Genomic DNA, 6,000 nt, shown 5'->3' with positions numbered 1-6,000 from the left:
ACTGAACCTGCACTCTAGAGCCCTTGAGCCACAGCTACTGAGCTCATGCTCTGCAACTACTGAAGCCCACGCACCTAGAGCCCGTGTTCCACAACAAGAGAAGCCACGGCAAGGAGAAACCCGCGCACTGCAAGGAAGACACAACGCAGCCGAAAAATAAAATAAAATAAAATAAAATAAGAAGTTTTTGGCAATCAGAGCTGTTAAAAAAATTTTGGCAGTTGAATAAGTTAAAATGTTATCCATTTATCTTAATTGATGTTTCTTTGACTACTGGTAAAGGAAATTTTAAACAATATATATTTATTAGTCATTTTTATTTTTATTTTTTGGAATTGCCCCAGAATGCAAACTTGTCAGTACGGTTTTTAAGACCGTTGTGTCCTCCCACTCCAGCTTTATCTTCCACCACTTCTCTCCTTCTCACCCCCACCCAAATCTATTCTAAGCTCCAGCTATACTGAAATTTATTCAGTTCCTATAAGTTGTCATGCTTTCTCTTGCTTCTGGCCCTTTAAATATTCTGCGTACAGTTTCTGGACATCTCTTCCTATATCTCTTTTTCTGGTTAGCTTCTATTTGTCCCTCAGCTCTCAACTTAAATATAACTTCCCTTGAAAGCCTTCCCTGAACCTCAAATTAGGTTGGGTGCCCCCGCTAGAGGCCAACCTTGCCCCTTCTTTTTAAAATAAACATATTATGTTGAAATAATTTTAAATTTATAGAAGAGCTTACAAGGATAATAGAGTTCCCATATACCCTTCACCCAGCTTCCCCTAATAAGAACATCTTACATAATAGTGTACATTTGTCAAAACTAAAACATGAAAGCAGATATGATACTATTAACTAAACTACATACTAATTTTTCCACTAATGTTCTCTTTCTGTTCCAGGATCCAATTTAGGAGACAACACTGCATTTAGGGATCTTAGTTCCCTGACCAGGGATTGATCCCAGGCCCTCAGCAGTGAAAGCGTGGGGTTATAACCACTGGACCGCCAGGGAAGTCCCTAGTCTGCTGTACTTCTTATGTTTTAGTACTTTATATTTTATTCCAATTGCATCCCCTTGTAGAATATAACTTCTGTGAGAGCAGGGACTATGTATTTTTCACCATTGCATCCCCCCGTTCTTACAATATCCATAGTAAGTAGGTGACATATATGACTGAGTATAAGGCAAGATTTTTCTTAAAGAATCTTCCAATAAAAGGGGAAACCACCTTTCACTTAAGTTCTTACAAAATCTCTTATATTGTGGTATATATTCGCAATGATTTTACTCAAAACTATAAAATACCGTTCAAGGAACACACATCAGCCTGAAATGACCTCATTAAATGCTGGATGCTTGTAGAGATATTCTGTTGGAATTGGTAAAAATGCAGGCAAAACCATTTAAAAACATTTAGTTATCCACGTTTTGGGAGTTGTGACCTCAGAGTTGCAAGGGCTGGATGTCCTTATAAACAAGGCTTTTAAAAGGAGACGGAGAAAAAAAAAAAGGAGATGGAGACTGAAGGACAAAGGCTTCTTATAAAGTTCACTTTAAAAAGCAATGCAGGACTTCCCTCGTGGCGCAGTGGTTAAGAATCCACCTGCCAATGCAGGGGACACAGTTTTGAGCCCTGGTCCTGGAAGATCCCACATGCCATGGAGCAATTAAGCCCACGAGCCGCTGAGCCTGCGAGCCACAACTACAGAAGCCCGCGCACCTAGAGCTCGTGCTCTGCAACGAGGAGAAGCCAGTGCAATGAGAAGCCCGCGCACCGCAGCCAAGAGTAGCCCCCACCCCCCGCAACTGCAGAAAGCCTGTGCGTAGCAATGAAGACCCAGTGCAGCCAAAAATAAAATTAATTACTTAATTAATTAAAAAAAAAAAGAATTGACCATCTAACCTGGTGAAGACCATTCAACTCTTCAATTCTGGGGTCAAATACCTGTCCAGGTTAAGTGAAATCTTATTTGGAGTTCCTCATTCTTAGATGTCTTATCAATCAAGATAATCGTCAATAATTGACATCTGCTGTCTCATTCTCTGAGAAGTCTTTCATCTCTACCTAATTTCAACCTGATATTTACTACATGAGAATTCTCCTCTTGAGCCCTCTTGGCCAGGATCCTTTTTCAGACTTTCCAAGTTCTTCACCTGGTTAAGGACACTTCAGGTACCCTACATGGAAATGAGGGCTCACTTTCCAGTATCTGTATCTGGAAGGAACATAACTCTGTGCAGCATGTAACTTCATGAAATCTTCTTGGAGAATAAAGTTTTTCTTCTCTGAATCTCATTCATTTCTGTAGCTTGTATACCTCATGTACACGTGAGGAGTAGTCACCAGGCAGTTATATAGAAGGAACTGCCGGCTCTCTGTACTTCATGAAACCTGTTTGGGAAGTAAAGCTGAATTAACATCAATTGTATCTCCCGGGGTACAATGCTCTGTACAATGTGTCCTGCCTATAATTTGCTTGGAGAAAGTTGTTATCAGAAGTTGTGTCTTGCTCAGAGAAGCCATGATGCTCTACATCTCTCAGGCTACTTCTTTACTCCCTGGCCACAGGCTTGACCCGGAGTTCTAATCCTAAAGAAATGTTCATTCCCTAAATACCCCAGTCACATCTTCTTTCTCTTTCTTCCTGAAGGTCGTCATAGTTGTCTATTCAAAAGAGCACAGAGTTTAAAAACAACCCTCCCTACTGTGTTTTTTTCCATAACAATTATCGTCATCCAGCGTAATAAATGTTATCTGTTCCCAGGATTTATTGTATGTTTCCTCTCACTAAAATGCACGCTCCCGGAGTTCCCTGGTGGTCCAGTGGTTAAGATTCTGTGCTTCCAAAGCAAGGGGTGTGGCTTCGATCCCTGGTCGGGGAACTAAGATCCCACATGCTGCAGGGTGCAGGCAAATAAATAAATAAATAAATAAAACGCATGCTCTCTAATGCAGGAATTTTTGTCTGTTTTATTTACTGTTGTAGTCCTAGTGCTTAGAAAAGTGCTTAACACATAGTAGGGGCTTAATAAATATCTGTTGATAAAATTAATGATGCCCAACCTATAGAACAAAGAATATATTCAAGATTAACTATATCGTGTATAGGGTTTAATGCAGTTCGTCATTTCAAATTGTGAAACGAAATTCTCAAAGTTTTACACACACACACACACACACACACACAAAACAACCCACTACTTTGGAAGAGAATGTACACATGTGGAAGAAATGAGGTGTGGAATTAAGGAATTTAGACTAGAAATACCACGGAGGAGTGAGCACTTGGGGACAGGTTAGATATAGCTATATATCACACATGCAGCTTGGGTCTTGGTTGCTAGAAATAATTGCCCTGAATAATTTCTGGGAGTTTCTGCCATCCATGATCTTCTTGGCTTCACCTGTCCCTGGGGCTTGGCCACTTGGCTTGCTTCCTTGCCAAAGAGGTTTTTAGGAGATACTGGCAGAGTCAGGGTTTTATAACCATGGGAATGGGGCAAGGCAGACTCCTGAGGGTGAGGAGTGGGTTGCAACAGCAGCTTCAGGAACCTGGTTCCACCTGACTGGACCCAGGCAGGCTCTAGTTTCCCCAGGGGTCTCTTGGAGAAGCAGGTAACTCAGAAATGCATGGGAGATTAATTGTTTGCCCCTTTTTCCTGTCCTTCAACAGATTGTTCTGAGGCCCATACATCATCTCCAGAGAGGTCCCAGTCAACCAAGCAACCAGTTGTGTCTCTTTGAGAAACTAGGGCACTTTCCTCCTTACTCTTCCTTCCCTGGAATTGCACTCAACTGCCCTCTCCACCCGTATCCTATGCGCAATAAAAATGAACTCGCTAAGCTTTGTCTCAGGCTTTGTTTTCTAGAAAACCCAGGCTAGGCCATAAAGAAGAGGGAGGATTTGTCATAATTCAGTTTCAAAAAGATTACACTAAACCATAGACATGTCTTAGCGTTCAAGTCCTTCTCTCATGCTTACGACAAGGAAAGTATGTTTCAACTTCAAAATAGTTAAAATATTACTATTGTCGACTTTAAAAAAATGCACACACACAAAAAAGAAAAATGCGCAACGTGAGAGTGGCGAGTTAAGTTTTATTTGGAGCCAAAGGAGGACTGCAGCCCCGGAGACAGCATTTCAGATAGCTCTGAGAAACTGCTCCAAAGAGGTAGCGGGGGAAAGTCAGTATATATGTGATTTTGGTGAAGGGGGAGTTCATGCAATCGAGCACATATTTTTTTCATAGAGGGTTTCTGCCAGTCATGAGGAGCAGTGGTCACCATAAAGGATTCTAGTGCTTTTCTAGATATGAGGAGATATAAGAATTGGGCTCATAAAATTAGCTCCTGAAAATATCTATCTGAAGACCTATTCTGCCAGTTTTTCCCAGAGCACAGAGCGCCTCATTTCTGCTCTCCACCCGAACTCCTTTCAGGGGGTGTTGAAAGTCAGCAGCTGCAGCAGCACATGATTTACTCCTTGTAGAGGTAGATGGCAAGTGTCAGTGGAAAATGCCAATTTGTAGTTGACACTATCTAGCAAAAGTCAAATAACCATAAAGTAAAAAATTGGTAGAATTTCAAATGAAGACGGAAAGACATGGAGATGAGGTATTGTAGTCAGAAAAACTTGTTTAAAATTTATTCATTCACTCAACAAAGAATATAAAGCACTAATCTAGGTGCTGGAGATACAGTAGAAAACAAGACATATGGACTCTTCTTCCCCAAGGAGCTTAAATACTACTGGAGGAGACAAATAAGAAATATTTAATATAATATTTGTCAGATGTAATGTCAGATGGTAATAAATGATATGAGGAAAAATAAAGAGCAGGGGATGGATAGAGAGTAATGAAATACTCTTTTAGGTATCATGGTCAGGGAAGGCCTCTCTGTGAAGAAAACCTAAGCAGAGACTTTCCTGAAGTCGGAGAGGGATCCATGGGAAATTCCAAGGACTAGCACCCAGCTCTGCACGCTCATAAGCTATTTGTTAGATTAGCTTTGAACTGAGAATAAATAAACAGAGTAAGGGAAGGAGATGTTTCTGCCTTTCCTTTTTATCTCAAAATCATCTAAGCCTGAACCTCTCCTAAATTCCTCTTGGTGGCTAGTTGTTTTTTTTAAATTAATCAACTTATTAGAAGTCAAAGATACTTCACTGCAAGATTGTTTCTAATCTTTTCTAGCCCCGTTATCGCTATTTATTTATGCATCTCATATCCATGTAAAATAGTATACACTTTGAAAGCAAAGTCTATATATTTCCAGCATTATATTTCCTGAAATACCTAGTATGGTTTCTATCATAGAGTCAGCAAATACTTATTTGTCGAATTTAAATTTTTATTTTTATTACCATAAGTACTACTGGGGACAAAATCATCTGACTTCTTAAAATTCCTAAATCACAAATAAATGTTTAGTTTAGCCTCTTTGAAACTATATTTATGCATGCACTGATTAAAAAAAATAAAATATGTGGTCTTGGACCAGTTTACCTAACCTCCCTAAGCCTCAGTGTACTGTAGGGCAAATACAAATAATAATTCTTATTTCACAGAACTTGTTGGTGTAAGAATTAAAAAAGGAACATAAATCATCTAGGATAGGACCAGACACATGGTAGTGTTTAATGAGTTTTTGGTAACCAAGGTATAAGGAATTTTCAAGGTTAATCTAGACCAGGTTATTTGATCATGTAAAGAATGTGCTAGTTTTTTGTTAACAACATTTGTTATTAGTTATTTCCCATAATGAAACCATGATATTCTCACAAGATTCTTTCTTTAATCAGCTTTATTGAGGTATAATTTCTATGCAATAAAATTAATCAATTTTCAGCGTATAGTCTTTGAAGAATGCATACAGTTGTGTAATCACCCCCACAAACAATACATAGAATATTAACATCACTGTCAAAAGTTCCCTTACACCGCCTTTGCAGGAAGTTCCATCCTTCTACCTCCAGACCTGGCAACCACTGAATTATTTT

This window comes from Grampus griseus, assembly GCF_964374135.1.
Source record: "Grampus griseus genome assembly, chromosome: 20".
NCBI lineage: Eukaryota > Metazoa > Chordata > Mammalia > Artiodactyla > Delphinidae > Grampus > Grampus griseus.
The sequence above is the reverse complement of the archived record's forward strand: the minus strand, read 5'-3'. Positions refer to the sequence as shown.